The sequence below is a fragment of the Adiantum capillus-veneris genome, chromosome 4 (assembly GCF_014529385.1).
Source record: "Adiantum capillus-veneris isolate H3 chromosome 4, ASM1452938v2, whole genome shotgun sequence".
Classification (NCBI taxonomy): domain Eukaryota; kingdom Viridiplantae; phylum Streptophyta; class Polypodiopsida; order Polypodiales; family Pteridaceae; genus Adiantum; species Adiantum capillus-veneris.
In genome coordinates, this window is record NC_140934.1 from 163,928,400 (window position 1) to 163,956,109 (window position 27,710).

General features: G+C 40.2%; 1 non-coding gene and 2 pseudogenes across 1 annotated transcript; 1 reads left to right on the plus strand and 2 right to left on the minus strand.

The window, feature by feature from the left end:
- The first annotated feature begins 5,495 nt into the window (after positions 1–5,495).
- On the plus strand, positions 5,496–5,569 carry TRNAP-UGG (transfer RNA proline (anticodon UGG)). Its single transcript has one exon. It is a non-coding gene; the product is annotated as a tRNA-Pro (tRNA).
- A 17,872-nt stretch (positions 5,570–23,441) lies between these two features.
- On the minus strand, positions 23,442–26,842 carry LOC147460293 (pentatricopeptide repeat-containing protein At4g18520, chloroplastic-like; annotated as a pseudogene).
- A 36-nt stretch (positions 26,843–26,878) lies between these two features.
- Positions 26,879–27,377, minus strand: LOC147460294 (pentatricopeptide repeat-containing protein At4g18520, chloroplastic-like; annotated as a pseudogene).
- Positions 27,378–27,710: the final 333 nt, after the last annotated feature.

Below are 27,710 nucleotides of genomic sequence, written 5' to 3' on the forward strand. Positions count from 1 at the left end.
TTCTTGTTTTGGAGCCCAAGCTTCTTCTAAAATTGGAGAACCTAAATCGTGCATCGGATTCCGTGTCCACAAAAAAAAAGGAGCCGCAAACGTACGTGAACTTATCCCTCTATTCTTGGCTGGCCTTGAGAGCTTATATAAAGACCTCTCTCCCCTCACTTTCAAGAGATAGACACACTCGCAGAGGTGGAAGCTCTCTTGCCTCGACGTCAGAGTTACCTTATCTCACTCAAGCTCTCTCCCTCAAGCTCTTACCCTCAAGCCATCTCCATCTCCATCATCGTCATGTTGCCCTTCGGATTCTTGAGTTCTCTTTCCCTCTTTTCTACATCGACACAATGGCCCCGAAGCGAGTGACTCAAAACTCAAAGGACGCTCATGTTGCTCCACCTCCAAGGAAGGTGTAGAGGAAGGCATCAACTACTCCAAATGTTGCTCAAGCGGAGGTATTGGTTGCGGAAGAAGTCGAAGTTGTCCAGCCTCAAACACGAGAGTTAATTGAACATGTTGCTAATCCGATAAGACAAATTTACAATTCTGCATTGTTATTCATGTTGACTTGGGAAGCTAAGCATAGGGAACCCCTTAAATTGTTCGAGAAACATGATTCTATCACAAGAAACAAGCATATGTTTTCATAGATTAATGAAAGGACTGTTTGATAAATTGTCATTGTTTGTTGAATTGTTATTGCTTAATAAAATTATTATTATTTGATAAGTGGTTACTGATTGATATGAAGAATTGGTTGATCATGTTTGAAGAATTATTTAGAGAGAAGAATTGTTGAAAGAATATATTTTGTTCCTCACAGGTAGCGAGATGATTCCGCGGTTAGCAGAGATTAAGCTGAAGTTATCGGCTCTCTTTGTGCCTCGCAGTTAGCAAGATGCCTCACGGGTAGCGGGATACATGGTGGTTACCAAGATACCTCGTGATTAGCGGGATGCCTCGCGGATAGCGGGATGCCTGGCGGTTAGCAAGATGTCTCACGGGTAGCGGGATGCCTCGCGATAAGCAAGATGCCTCAAGGGTAGCAGAATGCCTCGCGGTTAGCGAGATGGAAAGGTTGTGTAATTTGCGGTTAGCGAATAAATCCTTTGCAAAGGCTCTGTTGGTTAGGCAGAGAAAGTCCGCAGTTAGCGGCAACTCATGAGAAATTGGAAAAGCTATTTTTGTTGAATTATAGGGATGTCTTCATTAGGCCTTGTTTGAATTGTTTTGGTATTGTTTGAAGGGATGTATAAAAGAATCTGTGTGTGGAATTAATTAAGGAACACTGTTTGTATATGTAAAACAGTGTGTAAAACACTTTTGGTATTGTTTGAAGGGATGTATAAAAGAATCTGTGTTTGGAATTAATTAAGGAACACTGTTTGTATATGTAAAATAGTGTGGTAGTAATTAGAAAACAAGGTAAAAAGTGTGAGTGTGGGGTGGAAAGTGGAGTCTGGCTCAGGTTTCCAGTCAAGGATGGGTGGTCTCGATTAGTCAAGAAACTCTCCACTCCCTCTTATTAAGAGAAGTGAAATTAGAGACTTATTGTGCCAAGGGTCGAGATGGCCCAAATCTATGCGACACAAGATTACTATTTAGTTTAAACTAAGTCTCATATCATATTTATGGTTTATGGATGACACGTGTGCCTCTTAAACGTGGGGAAAAAGGCGTTGTTTATGGATTCTAAATATGTCAATGGGATTTCATCTTTATGTTAGGAAACAGCTTCATTAGAATCCTAGAGTTATCACCCTGGCTTGTGACGTATGACCCTTATAACCACGTAAACGATGGATAGAGGACTTCCTGTCTTTTGTTTCTCGTATCTCTACTTTGTGGAAACAGAGTAGGGTGTCGTCAATGGAAAAGGAGAATAAAGGAAGGCCATCTATCAAGTCGCCCCAATCATCTCGGGGTTGGGGACCTCACAATTGGTATCAGAGCCTAAGTTAAAGAGATTAAATTGACTACTTCAAGCTTCCTCATGTGTATGGTTTTATATACCCATTACCGGACTCGCAGAGATATTATGTTATGCCGATTGACGTATACCGTAGTTATGGTTGAAACCTCTATTATGTTTGCTCATGGAGAGATATTTTGTAGACCCCTATATGAAATTTTGATGACTTTATGATTAGAAGATTGAATTGTTTTTCTACAAAGAAATTGTTTGACTGGTTAAGTCATATAAATGAGTTTTTTGTGTGGATTGAATGAGCCATGACTGGTTAAGTCATGTGATTGGATGACTCATGACTGGTTAAGTCATGTGATGAGATTACCCATGACTGGCTAAGTCATGTGCTTGAGATAATCATGACTGGTTAAGTCATATGATTGAGTTTTGACGAACTGGATAAGTCATGACTGGTTAAGTCATGTGACTAAGTTTTGTCAGACTAGTTAAGTCAAGATTGGTTAAGTCATGTGACTAAGTTTGATGGACTGGTTAAGTCAAGTGTGATTGAGATAGATATGACTGGTTAAGTCATGTGACTAAGTTTTGATGGAGTGGTTAAGTCAAGATTGGTTAGGTCATGTGATTGAGTTTTAAAGAATCCGATAAGTAATGATTTGTTAAGTCATACGATTGAGCTTTTAGTGGACTGGATAAGTCTAAGTTTGGAAAGTACCCTATTGATTTGAGTTATTATAAACATTGATCTACACTCAGGGGAATCCTCAAATCACTTCTACATTGGAAAACCCTCATAATGATGCTATTTATACGGAGATTCAGGAGAAGAAGTTGTTGCTTAAACAAATGCAACCACCTTCTTTTAAAGGAGTGGGTGATGACATTGAGAAAGATGAAGAAGTATGGATTGAAGCTATGGATGATTACTTTTCTGCTGCAAGGACTACACCTACAAATCAAGCGATGTTAGGGATGTTTCGTCTCTCAGAGGAAGTGAAATTATGGTGGAAACAACAGTGTCGTGACATGGGAGTGCTGGAGAACTCTTAGAGTTGGTGGGAAATCAAACAAGCGGTGAAGGAAAGATACTTACCTCCTATCCATGAAGCGATAAAGATGAATGAGTTCTTTATCTTGAAACAATACAGTTTATCCTTGGAAGATTACTACTCAAATTTTGTAAGATTAAGACGTTACGCACCATCAATGACCATAGAGTAGCAGGTAGCTCACTTTTTCCAAGGTTTAAGAGAACCAATTAGCTCGTGATTGGAAGCCTTGAAGCCTACCACTGTACAAGATGCTTTACTGCGAACTAAACCTTTGATGAAGGAACAAGGGATTACAAGAAGAATCGAACAGAAATCAAAGATTCAATGATAGACAACCACAAAGGGTTTATGTCTCTACTGCGCAAGATTCTTGACGCTTGAATGTTCGATGCTTTGAATGTGGAGAGTTGAGACATTATCGGAACACTTGTCCACGTCTGACTAATGGAGCAGCAATAGCAAGTGAAGCAGACTAAAGACATCACCCTTTTTGACATAATGATGGTCGCTAGTAATTAAAGTAGGAGTATCCTCACTTTTCCTTGAGATGAGGACATCTCGAATCCTTTCAAGATTGAGAACAATGAGAAGAATGTGCGAGGGGAAGAAAAGTTGCCTTGACAATCAAAGCTCAACTCACGTATCAACAACATAATAGACATGAATCACTCAAGGAAGGGGGGAGCGTCATAAAAACAAAGCACTTCCGAAGATAAAGACCCACCTTGAAGACAAAGCTGAAGACAACCCTATGACAAGACTGCACATGGTCGTGTCAAGGGACGACACAAGCTAGGAAGGGGGAATGTTTAGCGAATTGACCGAACAGACATCCACTTAGCCAGAGAACACCACAGTTGTAGTCTATTATTTTTCCGAGCTAGTGTAGTGATACTCTATGTAAATCTTAATTCCAGAGTAGTACGTCAATTCCCTGAGTTGTAATTCTATCATGATAATTGTAAAGGTCCATGTGAGCCGGCCACTTGCCATTTAGAAAACCCTAGGTATAAATGTCAATAACCTTAATGCGAAAGGAGGCTTATCTTTGAGGAAAAGAAAGAGCTCTATTGTACGTACACTCAACCTACAAAGATGCTCAAACTTGTAATCAACTTTTCTAACAATTGGGTAATCCGTTTTCAATTCCAAAACTTGCATTCTGTTCCTCTCTCCTTGCTCTATCATTAAAGTGTAAGCATTGTCAGTTTTGTTGTGGATCACGACTATGTTTTTGTGAGCCGTAATTGCAAGTTTGAGTGCTTAAATCACTATTTTTAATTGTTTTGACCATACAAGAGTGTTCTTAGACCATAGAAGACCTTTTTGGACTGATCTGTTGCAATTTTCAAGAACCTTTTCATGATGGATCTTTATTTTGGTACCTTGTTGGATTGCGATCAGATTTGGTATGATAGTGCCCCTAGGTGTCCTAGACCTCCTCCTAAAGTTTCATTGCCTTTCAAGTTCACTCAAGTGCCGAAATGACGTGATGACCTAGAGCTGTGAGAAAGGACATAGGCAGATTTGCCTGATCATTAAGTGTTGGTTTTCTTGTTGAGTTGGTGTATTTTCTTGTTAAGGTTTACTTCTTGAGATTGAAAACCTCAAAGAGTCTCCGTGCTCCATCCGAGTCACTTCCCTGAGTATTGACATTATGTTAGTGCTAGATAGCTATGCTACAGACATCCATCACGGCAAGCCGCTAACACATGCTTTATGACTAAAGTGCTTAAGGGGCTTCTTGACTAATGTGCTTAAGGAGTGAGGTGTTCTAAAGTCAACATGGATCCCTACACAAGGGGGGGCAATCTCTACAAGAACACACACACACTCCCTCAAGGCAAGCCAAGTCCAAAGAGGCAACAAGTACACATGTCAAGATCCTCCCCATGTTGCCCTCATAAGGTGCCTAAAGCCTATTGGTTGACCTCTAAAGGGATCCAATGAAAATTTATTTTGTTTAATTAATTTTTCAAGCATTATTCAAGTCATCTCTCTCAGAAGGGTAAGGAGGACACTTTGCCCTAATGCTACCCTTGTTGATTTTTATGCACAAAGCTTGTTATTGGCCAGGCTTGTGGAGGTCCAATCATTTGCAAGCTAGAGCTAGAAGAGGGGGTCAACCCAAGAAAAGAGAGGGGTAGCTTGAGAAGCCTACACCAAAAACTCTTGGCTATGGAATGAAAATCCAACCAAGATCTATGCTTCAATGCTATGCTATCAATCTTCTTCATATCCATTACTATGCTACTATGCTATGCTAAGCTCTATGAGTAATGGTATGAGAGGATACTACTTCTTTCTTGTATGCTACTTCTTCTTCCTCTTCCTCTTCCTCTTCCCTTCTCTCACTCCCTCCTAGCTCTCTCCACCTTTGAAGGTGTTTGAGATCTTGGGATTGAGGCCGGGGATATGTTAATGCTTTTGTAAGTTAATTAAGGGCATAATCTTGGTGTATGAAGTACCAAGCGCTAATTGATTGCTATAGCCAACTCTCAACCATTACTGGGGATGGCCCACGAGGTGTAGCGCAGTCTGGTAGCGCATCTGTTTTGGGTACAGAGGGCCATAGGTTCGAATCCTGTCACCTCGATTATTGCCTAACTGGGCATTTTGTCTTTTTTTCACGATCTTTCTTTGCGCTAAGGCGGCTTCTTATGGCATAACTCTGTCCACGAATCAAACAAGCATTGTAACTTTAAATTGAAGACATGGCCCTTTGAGTCGAGTCATCTAGGCATTTTGAAACCGGAAATTTCGTATATGGAGTTGTATTGTAAAGGCTATGTCTCTCATATACGAAAATGGTTAACCCAAAGGGATTGAGAGGAGATACTACAGACCGTAGGTCTTCAACCTTTTGCCATAAGCATTTGGCTGGGTGTAGAGTTAGTTTAAGCACGTCTGGTTTCGGTTATAAAATGATAAAGCCAAGTCAAGCAATTTCATTCCTGCCAAGTCCCTTTCGTCTAGTGGTTAGGACATCGTCTTTTCATGTCGAAGAAACGGGTTCGATTCCCGTAAGGGATAACCTTCTTGGAGAGGCTGGCAAAGGGCGGGCCTCCTCGTTAGAGGGTTAGGCAAGAGGTCCACGGGACCGTCCCGTAGCCCCCATGATGAGTAAGGGCTGGTTCCTTGTGGTTCAGGTTCTTTTTCCCCCTAACCCTAGCCAGCCACCATTTCCCCAGTAAACGGCAAGACAATCTGTTCATTGATCGAAGTCTTGAGCGATTAGGGGGTTCAGCCAGCCTAGCCAAAGCCCAAACAGAGTAACTAGAATCGTAACCCCAGGTGCCTCGTCGGTAATCGATGATACGTCAAAGACGGACAGAATTTTGTAGAGAAAGCCCGTATATCCGAACCAAGAATTGACAGGAACCTTGCCCATCATCGCAAAACGATAACAGAGAAAAACTAATCTAAGAAATCCCCTAGCACGCAAGCAAGAAAGAGAGACACATGGCATGTTAAAGTTTATAGCTAATCAGCTTTATGTATGCTAAGGCCTGGTACAATTGTAAGCAGCATGGCATATTTTAAGGTATGTCGCTGTGTACAAAGGCCCTTTAGCACAATAAAGGGCATACACATGCCTAGCCATGTGCGTTGCAAACAACGCTTGCTCTTTTTTGCATACACCAGCCACTGTAACCAATTAAAAATAGATTTGGTTACAGTGGAAGGGCTTTCAACCTACGCCAGGATCGGCACCTGAGATCATTTTACATGTCAAACATTGTATTATGGTCTAATCTTAAGTTTTTCTTAAGGCCAAGGATGAGATCCATTCTTATAATCCGTCCCCCCTTTCGAAAGAGGGGGTGGCGCCTCTTGGGTCTTGCTTCTTGGTTATGCGGGGATTCTTCGGCGTTATCTGTCTTTTGACCGCCTTACAGGTAACACAGTGAACCATAAGGCTTAAATGCGTCACACCGGCCGGTACCTACCCATCTCCCTCTCCATACGATCGGTTACATAAATAGACAAATGCTCCTGCCCATTCTATTCTGTTATAGACGGCAATAATGTAACTGATCATAATAGGTACTATTGCAGAAGCATGAGACTAAGTCGAGTTATTTCTTCCTAGCTTTTATTGTTTTTTCTTTGCTTTTCCCTTCAGCAATAGCATGTGTTAGATTTTTCAATTGTCACCAGTAGCTAAAGAATACACGACATTTGTTTGTTTGTTCACCCTCGCGTTGCGTTCTTTAGTTAAAAAAAATCTACCAAGAATCAAAAGCACACTACTGCAAGCACCAAATAAGTAATAAACAGTAATAAAATCCCCGGCAGACTACACCTCCGAGTGTAGACCGACCAACTGCAAACAACCCGTCGTTAAGTGAAGACCGTTTGCAAGGCCTAAATGAAAATTAAAATGTAAACGACGTACTATATAAAGAAAAGCTAGCGGCAAGCGACGTTCCTCGTTCGCAAGGCCTGGATTAAGATTAAAAGGTAAACAACGTACTATATGGGTAAAAGCGGCTGAAGCGTTATTGTCCTTTTCCCCGCTTCTATTTGTCTAGCCGTAACCTAAGCAGATTCAAGGGCAGGTAAATGAAACTACGCTTTTTCTTTTGGTTTTTTATTAAAAAAGATCTACACCTAAGCGGTATCTATTTTACACAACACAAGATTAGGTATCTATGATTCTTCAAGTTTTAGTTTAAAAGCTAAAAGAAATCAGCCAGACGCTTAGTCTTATCAAAAAAAACAGGAAGTAAAAAGAAAAACCAAATTAGGGCAAAGCGCTTTCTAAAACTAAAGCGAGGGCGCCGTGAAGATGGAGAACGCATAGCGTTCTCTGGGCGCAGAGAATCAAACGTAAAGCGCAGGAGAGTTTTCGGTAAAACAAAAAGAAAATTCTTAAACCTAAGCATAGCTTTAAAGGACGGCTAAAGGCAGATGAAAGGCCGAAAGATAGGGCGTGTAAAGTAGATCGTACACCTTCCGTGTGACCCGTTGCGTTGGTCCTAAGCAATGTCTTTTGCAAAGCGACCCACGTAGGCAACGATAACTTTGACTGGATGCGGGTACCCAGTCCCGCCAGTAGCTGAAATGCACGACTGCCTTGATAAAAGAATGGCCACCTTTAAAGTTGCAAAAGCAAAAGGCCCGGGCCGTAACAGGATGAACCAATATAAATGAGTGTAAGCTTCGTAGCCTAAACACGATCAGTGCTAACCACGCATACCGAAGGCCTGTTATTATAGTAGCAAGAGAAGTCAAAGCGGTGACGATTGAAAGGTTGTCACTGAGCAGCGTTCCCAGTCGTACGAGAAGAGGGGTTAATCGGCGAGGCCATACGCTCGTGGAGCTTCTCGCGAAGTATAGCTCACATCCAAACATCTGATTGAGGAACGGGGCAATGCCCATGGAGCTCCGGAAACGGAAGGCCTGCCAAGCCATATGCCCGTGAGTGCAGCGGGATTCTTCAAAAAGAATAGGCTGACTTGAGGACTTAGGACCTTAGCCACGAATAGCCAGAGATGCGTGCAGACAAAACAGAAATTATAGCGTCCAACCCAAGGCCTCGACCAAATGTTCAGGCCCTCCAATCGAGCAGGGATTGCAAGCAAAGTGGAGGATTTAAGTTCTTAAGAAGAGCCGTGTGAGGCCTATAGCTCATGCACAGTTCAGAAACCGAGCCCTAACAGTAATGGTGCGGTTTAGGCTAACACTTATGTATTAGCTAGTTATTAATTGGAAGCAGGCAGGATGGTGATGAATTATGATTAGTCTAAACCTTCAACCTCATTTAACATAGCAAATGAAGGTTGAAAGTGGTTAGAAGAGAAGCTTCTATGGGGGAGCCGTTAAAGTGGTTCCTGGCTACGCCCTGGAGGAGACTACGCTGACCCTTATAGCGATAGAAAATACGTACTCGATTCATATTTTTAAATGGTGGGAAATTGTATACCATTAGCCCATATAGCTAGGGGCGCATGGATACATAATATCGAATGGAAGCCAGGTTAAGGCGTAGGGTTAACTTGAGCTGCAGGAGTCAAAGCTAAAATAATTGAGAAAGAGAATACATAATGTATTGCGCGGTCACCCTTAGGTGTTCACAAACCTATAGATTTATAATGCTGAGCTACTATTGGTATGGTGTCTAATCCCAACCATGGCATACGTAGGCTTAGCAAAGCAGGGTAAAGTCGGTGGTTAGGCAGACGCCCCATTGTTTGAGGTGTTGCTATGAATCTGGTTGATTATCCCTATGGAGGAGGCGAAGGGCGCATGAAAGGAGGTAGACCTTCAGTGTCACCCTGGGGAAGGCCCACTAAATGTGGATTTTGAGCAATAGTGAGGAAACACAGAAATTAGTTTATGGCATGATTCGTATGGAAAGGCCCTTTTGTTGATGCTTGCCTGTTAGAAAAGACGAAAAAGATCAGGGGGAGAATCTGGTTATGTAGATTTTCCATTTCGCCGTTATTTAAGGGTTGCTATGCAGAAATTCATAACGGGCGATCTTTTATTCGTTTGAGGGTTATAAACGAAAAGGTTGGTCATAAATTTGGAGAGTTTGCTTCTATATGAAAGGCCTCGAGAACAACTAAGATCAAGCCAAGATAGAAGGTACGATAATAGGATACGGCATAAAAGGTAAATCCGATTTCAGTCAGACTTAATCCAAACTACCATTCAGATTCAAGTCGGTTTAGTGAGGGCGACCGCGGAGTCACCGAATGAACTGCCTGCTGCATGTCGGTCGAGGCATTGCAGATGTCCACAACAAAACAGACACAACTTATTCTAACGCTAGGAAACCGCAAGCAACAGCGGAAAGCACGCACCTCAGGAAACAAAAAGAGAAAACCAAAGCATGTCGTAAAAAGAGCACACTAAGCCTAACCAATCCTTAGGCTTCGACCGTGTCTCTGAAGCACAGTTGAGTGTAAATACCACGAACGCGAGGTGCGGGAGGGATACCAAGCCTAGCTTTTCAAAAAGAAAAGCAACACCACGCCTTCTCTGTACATGCGCTGATCGCTGGCGCATGTACCCAGACAAGGAGGGCTCAAGCCCTTCAGGAAGCCCTGCGGCTTAGGCCTAAAGCGCACTATGCTTCAACAAGTGAGAGTATTCGGTAAAACCGGTGAACCACGCATCTAACCTGCGGGCAGACGCGTGGGGCAGAAGGCTCATAGTACCCGTCTACCATCTTCATTACACCAACAAGGCCTCAAGGAACACAAGCTTTTATTGTACCAAGTCTCTCTTTATGGGGGAATCTATAATACAAAAGCCTTTTGGAGGAGGGACCGGATCCACATAAATCCGGTCATCAACTATTGTCAATTTCTTTAATTCTTTATCTCTATCTTTTAGAAGTATTATTAGTTCCAAGCTAATTAGGTTTAATGTTCATTTTGCTACCTTCAATCAATTACTCTTCTTATGCTCTAGAAGAATCCTCTTAAAGTAAATGCTCACTATTGTTATTTCATTTCCGCTACAGTCAATGTTATAGCCATATTCCATTACAGTTATGCTTCTCCATGTACATGATATCAAGAGACTCCACCAAATTATGAGGTCGGGGTCTCCTTTGCAATGGGCTTTGTGTATGAGAAATTCCATAGCAAAGAAGATGATCCAGAGAAGCAGGTAGCATGGGCAATTTATGCAGAGCTAGTTATGGCTAGGATACAGAAGAACAAGGATTCTTGGGAGAAGAAAATGAAGAGGTGATAGATAACAAATGATCCCCTTAATTTGACTTCTTCGGATGCTTTTATGTCACAGGGAGGTGCCAGCATGGACATGGGGTTGCTTTACACCATAGAAGGGTGCATTTTTAGAGTTGCAGGTGGCAAGGGAGAATATGATCCACGTAGATGGTGTCAATGTTGCAGTTGTCGGCCTTAGGGAGGACATTTGACAATTCATAGAGTAGATGGAGGAGTTTAGAAAGTCGGTTGAGTCTAATATGGAAAAAAATCCATTTGCTTGAAGGGGAAATAGCCTTCTCAGAGCGTACGCTTCAAAGGCTAGGCTACAAGGTGGAGGTTCCTGATTGGGCAATGATAGTTACCACCCTAGACATAATTGTCTTCTTGACATGTGCAAGCTATGTGGGTATATGGGTTGAGGTAGAAATCACTTCAAAGCCTTGTGGTGATTATAGCATTGGCTTTGAAGCTGTGATAATTAAGAGTGTTGCTTGAAAGCTATGTGGGTATATGGGTTGAGGAAAACATCACTTTAAAGTTGTGTTGTCGTAATTAAGAGTGTTTCTTTAAAGATATGTGGGTATATAGGTTGAGGCAGACATCACTTTAAAGTTGTGTGGTTGTAATGGCATTGGCTTTGAAGCTATGATAATTAAGAGTGCTACTTTAAAGCGGTGTGGATATATGGTTTGAGGAAAACATCAATTTAAAGTTATGTGGTGGTAATAGCATTGTCTTCGAATCTGTGATAATTATGAGTATTACTTTAAATTTTTATGGGTATATGGGTTGAGATAGATATCACTTAAAGTTGTGTGGTGTTAATAGAATTGGCTTTGAAGCTGTGACAACTAAGAGTGTTGCTTTAAAGCTATGTGGGTATATGGGTTGAGGTAGACATCACTTTAAAGTTTTGTGGTGGTAATAGCATTGGATGAAGTTGTGATGATTAAGAGTGTTGCTTTAAAGTTGTGTGGGTATATGGTTTGAGGTAGACATCACTTTAAAGTTTTGATATTAAGAGTGTTTCTTTAAAGCTGTGTGGGTATATGGGTTGAGGTAGATATCACTTTAAAGCTGTGTGGTGGTAATAGCATTGGGTTTGAAGATGTGATAATTAAGAGTGTTTATTTAAAGTTGTGTGGGTATGTGTGCTTAACCCCTATAATGGCTATTGATTTTTTTCTAGTTTTCTTGTTTTTGCAAGAGAGACACAATGACTATGTGAAGCAAGTGCGTGAAGCAAGGCTTCAACTAAACTTCACATCTTTGTTACATGTACAAATTTAAATAAGGCAAGTTATGCAATAGTGCCAACTCTCTACCAGGAAAGTCAACCACAGGGCCATTCCAAGTTCTTATGTTAGTCTGTACCAATTGTGGTGGAACCTTGATGGAGGAAGAATTTTATGGTTTGTTTTGGTTGCCATGCTCACACGCATACCATCCAATGTGATTTGTGCATATCTGCTCAACATACCGTGAAAGTGTCAAAGATAGATGTACTCAAATAATTCCTAAATCAGCAAAGAAAAGGGTGATTTCAAATGTCAGCAACTTGAAGGTGTCTAACATAGTGAAAGATATGGGCCTGCACTTTTGTTTTGGTCAACCACGCACGTTATATTAAAATGATCTTCTTTTTTGTAATGGGTACTTGAGCCTTCAATCAACACAATGGCATGGAGTGAGTTGAAGATGCTACTTAATAATCAACAATCATTTGGTAATGATAATTACGTGGTATAGTTTGCACCCATGTGATGTTTGTGGATACATTCATGAAGCTTACTAGAAAGGCACAATTGGTCTACCAATTTGCAAGGAGCATTTCTATAGCACATTGGATCGCATTTCATTGACCAAAAGTAGGTTTTTCTTTCATATTCTCTGCCAAGGATTGGGGTTTAGGAACATTAGTATTGTGGGAGAAAATCACACCACCCATAAAGTACATGCAACACAACCTAGATCAACATAATGTCAATCGAGGACACAGATGACACGATAGGCACATGGAGGAAATCTCTTTAGCTTGTCAGGCTGAGACCATCCTACACATACAACACTCTGGAAGGCCAACTAAACCGCAACCTAGAATCTCAGTGCTCTCACACCACCTAGCCCACATACACACAAACGGAAGGAAACCCATCAAATCATACCAAAATCGTGACTTAAGGAACACCATCCCCTCACTAGGATACACCTACCCTCAATGAACTTGATGTTTTCTTGGAAAAGTATCCATAGTTTGGTAAGTCACTATAGTATTGCTAGATGATAGATGCTACAAATTATGGATGAACATATGTGGGACCTACACTATATTTCCATAGTTCAATAAGATCATGCCATCATGTTCATGTTGGTTTTTCCATATGAGGGTGATAGGTTTTTAGTATCATTGGTGCATGACCAATGATTGATAATGGATGCTCGCCAAAGACGTTTTTTTTGGGCAGTATACTCTCATGTGAAAGAAACCATGTGGCTGACAGGATCCAATTAGGATGAAAATATCTTAGTCATGAAGAGGAAAGGCCTATAGAGGAAGAAGAGATATGGAAAAAGAGGATGGAGGAAAAGGAGGCACAAGAGTGAGAAAAAGAGAGAGAGGCCTTACATTCTACCCTACCTAGCTGGTTGTGAAGCCATTATCTCTCTCTCTCTTTTCTTCTAACTAGACACTGACTTCCAAAGCCTTGTACATTTAGCATAGTTCACAATCACATACTTGTAACTTGTTTGCATCTTTTGACCGTTATTTTTTGTAGTAACAACACAACTACTATGCATGTTTGTAAAGTCTAAATGGGATCTGAGTACTACGTTGAAACAATTTTTCATGTGAAAAATTCCATCAGCAATATAAATTATGTTTTTGATGTGATTTCTTGTGTGACAATTGCCAAAATTTATTGCATTCGATAAGCGAGCTAGTAACTACACTTATTATAACTTAAACAAATATTGATATGATGTGCCCATAGAATGTAATGTTGCAAGAGAAAAGCAAAGTACACTCATTGCAGTCTATATGCAATCCTAAAAAAATCTTCATGCACATGCCCAACATACTTCTTATTGATGCAGCACCTCCGTTGGTTCTACATACAAAAATCACAAAATCATAATAGCATTCTGTACCGCAATGCTTTCTATCAATATATGAGTATCCATTCACACTCTGCATAGACATTTTCTTATGAATTGGCTTGCAGCTCCATTGGCGTGTCTTGTTAGCTTTGCCAAACTGAATGTCCCTGAAAACTCTTGACTTTCTTGAGTGCTTAAACTTTTCCCTCAAGAAATAGACCACATCGAATGCACATTTTAGAGGGTCCTATATACCTTCAGTTGCACAGAGTGTCCTTTTAATCACAGCAATGGTGTCATCATGTTCTCCCTTCCATGGTCGGAACCAAAAAAATCTAGCACATATCTTTGCATGTTAGTTGGAAGTACCTAGTAACAAAATAGAACGGCCTCTTTGCCTTGAATTGGGTGTCCCAACCGTCCGACCACACCCAATGCCACTTTGGTCTCCAGCCATTTTCCTTCAACCATGCATCATTCAAAAGCAGTTAGTGCCAGAGAAACAAGGTGTCATAAACCTTGTCATGTGAGATATAGAAATGGGTTTCCTTCAAGACCTCCCTTCCCGATGAGCGACATTAAATAATGTGCACCAATATAGTAACTTGACTGGAGTACCAATGCATGGACTGTATTTCATGCTTCCCCTTGAAGGATTAATTCTCTACTAAGTCTATGACTGGCACAACAAAATCATATGGGAATGTTACAAATTTGAACTGCTCTGCTTGCCATCTGTAAACAAAGTTGAGTTTTATGAACTACTTGATGTGATCCTTGAACCAACTTAGAAGTTCCGTGCAATGCATCTTCTTATGCACCACATCCTTTCTAGTCTTCTTCTTGCCATCTTCATTGATCCCTAACTCTACCTCCTGAAATGCCTTAACATTAACTTGCAAAATATTGTCTTTTGAAATTTCTCTTGGGCACACCTGCAATTTATGCACACCACACTTCTTTCATTCACCCATAAGACAAGGGTAGAGTGATACTCTGGTCCCTACTTCTTGGGGCAAAGTATAGACTCCCCAATATTAGTGACACTTGAGTATGTGTGTTTCATACTTCCACACACACCTGGTTGTGATGCAATAAGACAAGGGTATCAGTGATACTCTTCACCCTACTTTTTGGGGTAAAGTATAGACTCCCAAATAGTAGTGACACTTGTGTATGTGTGTTGCACACTGCCACACATACTTGGCTATGATGCAATATGACAAACGGTGCAAGAACACCCGCATGATCCATTGTGAAGCCCAAATTGAGGATGTCGTACAAGGTTTAATGCATCTTTCATAAACATCATCTAGATATGTGTTGCACAATGCACAACAACATGTATATTGATCTTTTAGCTTGCGTATGAACAAGGGATTTAAACCTTCAAAGGTTTTGAGCTATCATCTTACAACCACATTGAAGCAGTATTCTAGTTATTCCTAATAGTGTGCTTTAAAGCAAAGAAAAAAGCTAATGTATTTTAGAGTAAGTTTTTAAAGCACGGGGCTTTTAAGAATCTACTACTTTTAAGCATCGGTCTAAATACCTTTAAAGCATTAGAAGATCTAAAGATTTGCTTGAAATCTACTCCCTGTTGCTACTTTGGTAATTTAGGGCTGTACTTTGAAGCAATAGTATGCTTTAAATCAGGCTACCTTTTTTACACAGAGCTCAATAGTTTGATTTTTTGCATACTAATTTTAATCAAAGGGCTCATTAGTATGCTTTAAAGCAGTGTAGAAATATAATGTAGTAGACCAAGCATGTACTACTTTTAAGCACATGCCACTTGTTGGGTTGATTGTTTCTAGTGCCAATAAGGTTTACGGCAATATGGAGAGCTAAGTACATTAACAAGATCCATTTACGGCAATATGGAGAGCTAAGTACATTAACAAGATCCATTTCTCATTAGGTTCACAAAACCTTCAAAGCACTCAAGTAATAAGTAAAAGCACCACTCACATAACCTTAAATAATCAAGCAGTATGGAGCAACCATTGCTTTATATAATTGATTAACAAATCTAAGCTTTGACCTATGTACACTAGAACACACGGCTGGATGCAATGAGAATATATTTGAGACTCATCCAGAAAATGGATTGGATGCTACACATATGTGGTTTTCCCAATCCTCATGTTGCATATGTCCTTGTTGGGGGAAACCCATATCTCTGCAATCCAAAAGGAGAGAACAACATCCTTCATATCTCTTGTTAAATGGCACGTAGTCTAGCCTCTCTGACACATGAAGATAGGAAACATGTCTTAATTCTCTCTAGACAAACATAGCTTAGCTTGCGACAAAGTTCGTCTATCAACACCAAGTTCTCTTGCTACTTGAGAGAAGTTTATATCCTCGGGGTCTCCATCCCTTGAGTTCATCAACATCAGAACTGCAAAACTGTTGACAAACATCTCATCTGCTAAATGAGGCTGCTTAATCTGAGTTAAAGTGAGCCTCACATTTGCAAATAATATGGACCCAATTTGACTTGATATATGTTGTAGCCTAGCGATACAAGGTTGAAGCATAAGCTATTGGAGAACTTTCCTTTGGCTTGCTATGTCCAAACCTATGATATATATTGTATATTCTCATGGTATGGGACACTAGAATATGCAATATGTAGATGATGACAAGCATAAGCAAATGTGTTTCTCTAAGTTTATGAATTATTATTTTCATTTTGACACCTAGTGTTAACGATTGTTTTTTGACAAGTATGGGTTGCGGATTCTTATCTTAGCAACAACTGAGAATAGTTGCTTCCCAGCAGGAAGGTATCTAGTTAAAATTGATAATTAGTTATTTATTGCGGTTGAGAGGCGGAAAAAGAAATGGACTATGCCCAAAAATAGCAAACCTATGTGTATCTTGTAATTAAAGTTCTCTCTATGAGCTACAATCACGTTATGTTCTGGTGGATAGTCTGTAATTATTTTTGAGCATTGACCAATTTGTAAATTAATATGTACAAGAGGGAAATGCTCACTCTTGCACGGGGGGAGATTGCACCCAGTGCTATATGTTCATCTTCTCTTCTCGCACCTCTTCTCTCTCGTTGTGCCGGTGGAGCACTCTGCTCTAGGAGGTACATTTGCACATGCTATCCTACTCTCTCTGGCTCTTTGTCTCTCTTAGATCATGGAAACTTTGTTTATGTGTATATGTGGTACACTAAGTATAAAGACCTATTAATTTTATCAATCATAGCATGGTATTTTTTTGTATTTTGAAGGGACACCACCCTTTTGACCGTTGCAACAATATGGTATGTGTTTCCCTAGTGGGAAAATTGAGAATCACTTGCTTAATCCGATGCACATATTCAAGAATGTGGGATGTTTATCGTGGGACCATCTCATCAAAAAGAAAATAAGCTTATTATACAGGTTGACTTGAGAGAAATAGGTTGTATGGAGTAGTATTAGCCACAAACTATGAACGACAAGTCAATAAATTTGTCAAAAATGCCTTGAATTTTGATGACGAACCAAGAACACGGGGTGAAAGAGATCATGCAAACTATATGAATTCCCATAGGTGTAATGTATTCACTCAAGATGGCATTAATGAAGGAAGGAAAACTCATTGGCCTGAAGTCACATGAGTGGCATAAATTGCGTTATGTATGCTTTAAATTGATGACCCTAAACCATAGTAAAGTGTATGCTTCACCTAATAAATCTTGTAACGTGTTTTACAATTTATCTTACTCGTGGTCATTGAGGATTCTTTGTCCTTCCCCATTGGTGCAACAATTTATAAACTTGCTACATTGATTCATTGAACTTCCCAAAAGGAAATCAACATTGTCTCCATACCTTCTACAAACCATAATGTTGTGGAGTGTGTTTGCATGATTGAAACACATTTTTCCACCACCATGCTTACTATTCAAGTACATCTCCTTGTGCACACAACTAAAGAGATGAAAATAGTAGGCATCATGCATTCCAAATGGATGTTCTTCCTAGAGTGCTTTATGAAAACAATCAAGGAAAATGTGCATCAAAGGGAGCACCTAGAGGGAAGCATGGTAGAGAGGTGGCTCATTTTATAGTCATTAGTATACATTGCTGAGTGGCTCTTTGGGATGGATCGTGCAGATAACATGATTTGGCACACAATTGAGGATGAGCGCTTGACTAGTATTATGATGGTGGGACCGAGCATGGAGAAGAAAATGACCATGGACTTGGAAGCAAAGATCAGTCAATTTTACATGCTTCACAATCTAGAAATTTAAAGTGCCTTGCCCAATGCAATGATGAAAAATGACAGTGACTTGCTACACGATATGCCTTTAGATTGGGAAAGCATCCATTGATGTTTTACCCTACAGATTTTGAGATCTTACCACCATTCACGAGTCTAAGATGGTTGCACAATGTCATGGAAAGGGCCACACAACAAGAGTATGTGATAGAACATGAGTAGGATTATTCATGGGGTTGTAGTCCCAAGGTAAATATCTAACCTCTGTCGTGTGGTGTGGTGTTTTATGATGTTGATGCTCATTTCTCTCTTTTGCCACTATACATGTTGTATATGTCATCATGGTGTAAAGGTTGCCACTTTAGGGTAGAGTGTATCAACAAAAAGTGATACACTCACGATTGGGATCATCGCAAAATTTGAGCAATCTAGCCAACGACGATCCTCCAATGTACTAGTTGTAGTAGAACTCATGTATTTCGAAACCGTGCAAGAAACTTAGAGAGTAGATTACAAAGAATGCAAAGTGGAATTGTTGGATGTGCAATGAATCAAGTTTAACATGGAGGACCATGTTGCTACCATGCAAAGAGGAGAGTTGGGTTTTCTTGAGGTAGACTCAATGAAAAGATGCACCAATCTTCAAGATACATTCATACTCCCCAAACATTGTGAACAAGCAAGTCATGTTTTTGTAGCGTCTTTTTCTCATGCGGCATGTTTCTTCTTTTTTAAGTGATTTTATATCTCAAGGATTTGCAAACGAGTTAGTGGTATGTCATTGAAATAGCCCCGCAAAGTGCATGAGCCTATGAGGGCTACAATCTCCCAACACTAGAAACACAGCAAAAGACGCAAATAAAAATGCTTCAAAAAACATAGAGACAAACATAAACCAAAATGGTATAGAAAACACAAGTAAAAATGCACAGATAGTGCTAAATGATCTACAGGATGCAAAGATAGCAATAAACAAACTAGAGGATGTATCTTTAGAGGGAGAGCTCTTTTTAGATTAAGGATTTATAATGAGTTGTGCTTTAAGATGAGAGAGAGGCTACTTAAAGTACAAATACATTGTAACACTAACTAGCTAAATATGTTTACGTTTAAGTTTTTCAAGTTTTTGTTTCAATAATAAGTTAAAAATATTGATGTAGTTCAAAGTTATGTTAGTTATTCAAAGTTTAAAGTAAAATGGTTTCTAACCAAATTAAGCTTACATGTTTATTATGTAGGCCTTACATCATTCTTGCACTTTTAATTTATTTCTTCCTTTTTTTGATGTTTTTCACTATCTATATATATTCACTCATGGGTAGCTATGGTCAAAGGGTCATGGAGGAGTTTTTAGCATCTTTGCCATCCACACAAAGGAAATGGTTTGGGGACATTCACTCAGTCCCTACCTTAGGAAGTTGGCCCATCATAGTTACCATCCCCAACACCATCACATGGTGTGTGTACTTCACACGGACCATCACCTTCACCTTAGCACCATAGTGATGGACCTTCCTTATACCATCGACAAGATTTAGGCAGATGATAATGGTGGGAAGGTTACTACTACCATGCACAACTTCTGCTTACAGGTATTTTGTCACCACCTCATAAAGAAATGAAAGGAAATACCAACCAAACTCAAAGCATGCTTCACATAGCATTTTATCTGGCGAGTGTGGAGCACCGTTTCTCCACCAAATGGATGTACACACGAATGTGCCACTACTTGAAGCACAAGCGATTGGAAGTAGACAAAGCATTGAAGACTGATACGCCTAATCCGTTCGGGATTGACAAGAAAAATTGAAAGAAAGAAAAGAAGGAATTATGCAAAAATCCTGTCAAGTACAAGCAGCAAAAAGAGATAGCGAAGACTCGAGTAGAATTGGGGAATTTGTACCACTTGAACAACAACGAATGGACCATCTTTGAGGATGATTTTGTAAGTACAATTGAATTTAATTTCTATAAGTAGTTTCGATTTAATTTCTATAAGCTATTGCTTAATTTATTTTTTGTGTTGCTTTAAGTGTTGTGGGCGATGATGAATTGTGAGCCTACACCATTTGAGTGCAGTTATGGCATAATCCACGGTCTTGCTAATCTCATGAAGATTTTGTGATCTCAACGAAGAGGAGTAAAACATATAAATTCTTATCACTAATTTTATTTATGTTAAACCACGTGTTTGCCTATATAAGTTTGTTACCTAAACTTTTCTTCGTTTTGTAGAATTTGATTCAAATGTCTTTGCAACATGAGAAAATCAAGCACAAGCAGCAAAAAGAGACAGCGAAGACTCGAGTAGAATTGGGGAATTTGTACCACTTGAACAACAACGAATGGACCATCTTGAGGATGATTTTGTAAGTACAATTGAATTTAATTTCTATAAGTAGTTTCGATTTAATTTCTATAAGCTATTGCTTAATTTATTTTTTGTGTTGCTTTAAGTGTTGTGGGCGATGATGAATTGTGAGCCTACACCATTGGAGTGCAGTTATGGCATAATCCACGGTCTTGCTAATCTCATGAAGATTTTGTGATCTCAACGAAGAGGAGTAAAACATATAAATTCTTATCACTAATTTTATTTATGTTAAACCACGTGTTTGCCTATATAAGTTTGTTACCTAAACTTTTCTTCGTTTTGTAGAATTTGATTCAAATGTCTTTGCAACATGAGAAAATGTCATCACCAAAGTAGTGCACTCATGCACTACCAAATCCTTTAGTTTATATACATGTATCTATTGGGGATTATACAATTTTTCCATTTTGTATCCCAACATTCTACTTATTTTTTATATGTCATTTCAATTTGAGGCATTTGCCCATTTTTGTAATGTAGCTTTTTGTACTATATACAATTTTTTTAACCTTTGGCATTGGCAATTCCTTGTATATAACGCAGTTATATCACTGAAATATAAATTCTCTTCAAATTTCATGTCATCTCAATATTTTCAAGTTAAGTTGGTATTGGTCAATTTGTTATTATTTTTGAAAGTTCAAATGATGAATTGGGTGGCAAGGACCTTGGTCCTTGGTCTTCCCACCTCAAAATTTTTGTACCTGCAAGCGTTGATATAGACACTACTATATATGATAATGCAATCTTGATATCACATTCGATATAGACGTCGATATCTACACATAGCGACGCAATATTGACGTGTATATCAACGTATTGTTCACGACGGTGATATCAACATCTCGAGGGAAAAAACCAAGTTTATTTGTATCGATAGGGGTGTCACAAGTGTGGAGAACCCCTTGTAGTGTGCCCTATTCAAAGAGCAAGATGGGAGAAATCGATGATATGCAATTTAACACTAGAGCATGGCCTTTAGGATTTTGGAGCAGTGCGTTCACGATCTTAGAGCAGTGTGCATTGATCTCTTGAACTTTGAATCAAGGGAAGACCTTTATGCTACATGGACCAATGTGGGGGCTCATTCTACAAAAAGGCCTTAGGCCAACCAAATGAAAATCCTTAGTAGCAATTCAAGAAACATATAACTGTAGCAGTGTTGGAATGCATCAAGGTTTGATGCCAACAAAAATGGAATAACTATGATACTAATGAGAGGGCAGTGGCTATGGCATCTCCATACCTCCACCTAAAACCCAATCAACAAGAGCATGGTTGATAACCACTCAAGCCGCGTATTTATACACCCTTGCCTAGAGATATCCTTTGAACTACCAACTCCTTTAGGGTTGTCTCCTACATGACATTTGTCCTGATATCATGGGAATTTTTGTTATTTGTTCTTTGAATGAGAGGAGTAGAAAAAACAGTCTACAAAGAAGAGAGAATAAACAAGCCCTGCGCTCTAAGAGAAAAAAAAAAACACCCCTTGCCAAGTTTCCTTTGGCCTCTATGACAAGAGATTGCTGCAAAAATTGATAGAGATAGCCTACATTGCATGCCCCTTTATACCACATCACAGGCTACAAACATTACCTTACATGTTCCATGTGTATTAAGATCAAATTTGCAGCATTAGTAAAAGTGTTGATGATTTTTCTTCATAATCTTATGTAATCTAGGTCTGTGTTAGTAATGTGTGGTCTAAATTCTACTTGCCTAAATTGGTTTAGCTAACTCTACTAACTCAACCTAAAATAGTTGTCATAAGTGACCAACTCGTTCCAACACCAACATTCTACTTATTGTTTATATGTCATTTTAGTTTGAGACATTCGCCTATTTTTGTGATGTAGCAAGTTTTCATACTATTTATATTTTTTTCAACCTTTTGGCATTGGCGATCCCTTGTATATAACGTATTTATATCAATGGGATACAAATTCTCTTCAAATTTCGTGTCATCTCAATACTTTCAAGCTAAGTTGGTATTAATCAATTTGTTATTCTTTTTGAAAGTTTAAATGGTGAATTGGGTGACAATGCAAGTGTCGATATATACATTAGTATATATGATAACGCAGCGTTCATATCACAATCGATATAGACGTCAATATCTACACATAGCAAGACAAATGTGGGGTCTTTTTACACCACATTTGGAAAGACAGAAAAATGCTAGCTTTGGCCATTCCTTCTCCTACTGTGATATCCCCCCTGGCCTTTAGTTTCAAAGGTACTGTGAAGGAGATTCTCGATCAGGTAACAAAAGCTTCAGACGTCGAGGTTTCAACCTTTCTGAAACTGCTCAGATGGCAGAGATGGTGAAAAGTTATTCTTGCCCATTACGATCCCACTAGATTGTTTCTTATTCATAACTACCTCAATGTATGTGAATAGTTAGTCTGGATTCCCCTTTCCATCCCAAGGGGCATTTTATATTTCTTTCCTTTTATTAATTCAGTATGTTCTCCAAAAGAAAAAATGGAATAACTCTGATACCAATGAGAGGGCAGCGGCTATGGCATCTCCATACCTCCACCCAAAACCCAATCGACAAGGCATGGTTGATAACCACCCAATCTGTGTATTTATACATCCTTGCCTACAGATATCCTTTGAACTGCCAACTCCTTAAGGGTTGCCTCCCACAAGACCTTTGTCCTGATATCATGGAAGTTTTTGTAATTTGTTCTTTGAATGGGAGGAGTAGAAGTAGAAAAAATGGTCTACAAAGAAGGGAGAATAAACATCACAGGCTACAAACATTACTTTACATGTTGCAATGTGCATGTGTATTAAGATCAGATTTGCAGCATTAGTTGATGGCTTTTCTTCATGAATCTAGGTCTGTGTTAGGAATGAGTCGATTAACTAACCTACAACGATATCAAGATTGCACTTTTACACATGTTAGTTGGAGAACATTATGACCGTGGAAAAGGATCAATCTAGTAAACAAGGGTCAATAGCCACAATCCTAAAATCTAAGATAAAATCTTGTGTTACTTCTACATTTAAATAACAAGTAAGAACATTTATATGTTCAAAAGACATAGACAGGCTTGAAGTGATTAATGCAGAGCAAATCTGCAGTATTCGATGAGCTTTGCACAAAAATCTATGGCAAATGGAAGACTCGTCCAAAGCTATTACAAGTTAACTGTCATAGAGATGAAATTTCATCCAAGATTTCAACAAAGTCGAGTTTTTGTTAGCAGCAACCGATCATAAAACAAGAGAAGAGTGACGATGAAATATATTAGACGACATCATCAGTTTGTTGCCCACTTCTAATGTCTCTGGAATCCAGTTCCAATTCCCAAGTTATGAAGTCAAGATCCTCATCGATTCAACAAGGGCAAGTTTTAATCATGACATCTCCATTCACAATCCAAAAACACCACTAACAAGCCTTAGCGGCCACCAGATGGCACTAAACAGTGATCGGCCATCAGTTGCCAGTAGTCGTATGAGTAGGTATAGTGGCTGTCAGTACTCCTCTCCCATGTGCTTGCCACTCCTCATAGCTATTCCATGCAAGCGAGGGTACACCATCGCATCATCGACAGACGCTCCCTCAGGCTATCTGGCTGGACACCCTCCTGAGATAGGACCTCAATAAACACCCATCATTTTCTGATAGCAACTGGCCCTGAGTTAGAACCTTAAATAACAAATAATATTCTTGTAATGTGCAAAGTAGGGACCTTTTGTCACAAGGGTATGGGCTTCCTTTGGAGTTAAACACAACAAGACTTCAAGTTCCCCAAATTGACATTTCCCAAAGCTTATCTTACTGATTTTCCACCTTCCATAACATGCAGACCATTTGCAACTTTCACCGTTATTTTATGTTTCTCTGTTTTGTATATCAGTGTGGTAGCAGCACGGCAATCCCTGCATACCAGCAAATTTTTGGTGTACTGATCATTGCACAAGCAATAGCCAGTTTCTCAGAATGCTGAATCAAGGGAAATAGACCCAATGCCAATTAGGGGAATTGAAGTTCAAGATCTATGAGCCTTTCCACTTGCATGAGTCCAGCATTACTCCTGATACTCAGATTCAATGTTTTGTGCAGCCTCCCGCATGCCAGAAGTTGCATATGCTGCATCATTACATTTATCTGATTCTATGCACGCTCAAAGGCCAATCTTCCAAGCTCCACATTTCCCCATTGTTGACAAGCACCTAGAAGAGCCGACCAAACTGGAGGATAATAAGATGATGGCATCATCTTGATTACTCTCATAGCTTTGTCAAAATGCCTTGCCCTCCCGAAAAGGCCAACCATGCAAGTGTAGTGCTCTTCGTCTGGTATAATGCCATATTTTTCCATCATACTATCAAAAAGCATTTGGCCCTCATCCAATAGACCTGAGTGACTGCATGCATTGAGCATACTAAGAAAAGCAATTGCAGTTGGCAAGGTGCCCTCATGCTGCATCCAACAAAAACACTTCAGAGCTTCTTCAGCCAGCCCTTGCTGTGCATAGCCTCCTATAAGAGCACTCCAGGAGAATTCGTCCGGCGAGAAACCCTCACATTGCATCTGGTTGAAACAGCTCAGAGCTTCCTTGCCACAGCCATGTTGGCCATATCCTGCAATCAACGCATTCCAAGAGACCACATTCCGGATGGGAAGCGCATCAAGAACTTCACGTGCTTTCGTGAGGGCACCACATTTGGCATACATATCAACCAAAGCATTGCCAAGCAAGACATCTTTCTCCAACAGCCCCTGACTAGCAATCTCATCGTGAATTCTTTGACCCATGTGAAGGTCTTGCGTAAGGCCACAAACCTTTAAGGTGCAAGCATAGGTGATTGCATCTGGAAAAAGACCTTCCCTTCGCATCTGGTGAAAACATCCCAGAGCTTCCTTGCCACAGCCATGTTGGGCATATCCTGCAATTAACGAATTCCAAGAGACAACATCCCGGAATGGATGCCTATCAAGAACTTCTCGTGATTTCCTTAGAGCACCACATTTGGCATACATGTCAACCAAAGCACCACCAAGCACAACATGTTTCTTCAACAACCCCTGACTTGCAATCTCATTGTGAATTCTCTCACCCATGGGAAGGTCTTGCATAAGGCTACAGGCCTTCAAGGTGCAAGCATAGATGATTGCATTTGGAGAAAGGCCTTCCCTCCGCATCTGGTGGAAACATCCCAGAGCTTTCTTACCACAGCTATGTTGGACATATCCTGCAATCAATGCGCTCCAAGAGACAACATCCCGAAGAGGATGCCCATCAAGAACTTTTCGTGCTTTTGTGAGGGCACCACATTTGGCATACATATCAACCAAAGCATTGCCAAGCACAACATGTTTCTCCAACAGCCCCTGACTAGAAATCTCTTTATGAATTCTCTCACCCATGTGAAGGTCTTGTGTAAGGCCACAGGCCTTCAAGGTGCAAGCATAGGTGATTGCGTTTGGAGAAAGGCCTTCCCGTCGCATTTGGTTAAGACAAACAAGAGCTTCCTTGCCATAGCCATGTTGGGCATATCCTGCAATCAACGTGCTCCAAGAGACAACATCTCTGAGAGGATGCCCGATAACAACATTTCGTGCTTTCACGAGGACACCACATTTAGCATACATATCGACCAAAGCATTGCGAAGTATAACATGTTTCTCCAATAGCCCCTCACTAACAATCTCTTCGTGAATTCTCTCACCCATGTAAAGGTCTTCCGTAAGGCCACAAGCCTTCAAGGTGCAAGCATAGGTGATTGCATTCGGAGAAAGGCCTTCCCTTCGCATCTCATGAAAACAACCCAATGCTTCCTTGCCATAGCCATGCTGGACATATCCTGCAATCAACGCGCTCCAAGAGACAACATCTCGGAGGGGATGCCAATCAAGAACTTCTCGTGCTTTTGTTAGGGCACCACATTTGGCATACATATTGATCAAAGCATTGCCAAGCACAACATGTTTCTCCAACAACCCCTTACAAGCAATGTCATCGTGAATTCTCTCACCCATGACAAGGTCTTGTGTAAGGCCACAGGCCTTCAATGTGCAAGCATAGGTAATTGCATTTGGAGAAATGCCTTCCCTTCGCATTTGGTGAAAACAGGCCAAAGCTTCTTTGCCACAGCCATGTTGAGCATATCCTGCAATCAACGCGCTCCAGGAGACAACATCCCGGAGTGGTTGCCCATCAAGAACATTTCGTGCTTTTGTGAGGGCACCACATTTGGCATACATATCAACCAGAGCATTTCCAAGCAGCACATGTTTCTCCAATAGCCCCTGACTAGCAATCTCATCGTGAATCCTCTCACCCATATGAAGGTCTTGCGTAATGCCACATGCCTTCAATGTGCAAGCATATGTGATTGCATTGGGAGAAACGCCTTCCCTTCGCATCTGATAAAAACAGCCCAGAGCTTCCTTGCCACAACCATGTTTGGCATATCCTACAATCAGCTCGCTCCAAGAGACAAACATCCCGATGAGGATGACCAGTAAGAACTTTTCGTGCTGTCATGAGGACACCACATTTGGCATAGATGTCGACCAAAGCATAGCCAAGCACAAAATGTTTCTCCAAGAGACAACATCCCCAAGAGGATGCCCAGCAAGAACTTTTCGTGCTTTCATGAGGACACCACATTTGGCATACATGTCGATCAAAGCATTGCCAAGCACACAATGTTTCTCCAACAGCCCTTGACTAGCAATCTCATTGTAAAGTTCTTGCATAAGGCTGCAGGCTTTCAAGGTGCACGCATAGGAGCCTTCCCTTCGCATCCTGCAATCAAAGCGTTGCAAGTGATGACATTCCTGCCCATCTGAGAACTTCTCGTGCTTTCAAAAGGACACCACATTTGGCATATACACTCACTATTGTGCTCCCCAAATAAGCGTTTTTCTGAAGTAACCCACTATTGCCAAGCTCAGTGTGTATCCTGCTGACTTGGAACAAATCCTTCTTCTGAGCACAGGCGGCCAGAAATTGTCGCCTTGCTTGTCTTCCCTGGAGGATCCATTATCACACGTAGTCATCAGTAGCCGCATAGCTATGTTGCATTCAAGAAAACACCCAACCAGTACAAGATCTATAACGGGGCTCTTAAAAAAATATCCAAAACCAGGACTGGTCAAGCAATTGAGAAAGATGAAGGAACCACTATTTGTTGTGTTTGTTGTGGTAAAATGCAAAATAAAGACCTTTTATGGACATGAATATTTGTGATTGCATATAATTGGACACTTAAATGAAGATTGTATATTAACAAACACTTGTAATAAAGTTGGTAATGAAGTGGGGAAAGATTTTGTTTAAAACATTAGTGGGTCACTCGGAGGATCTATT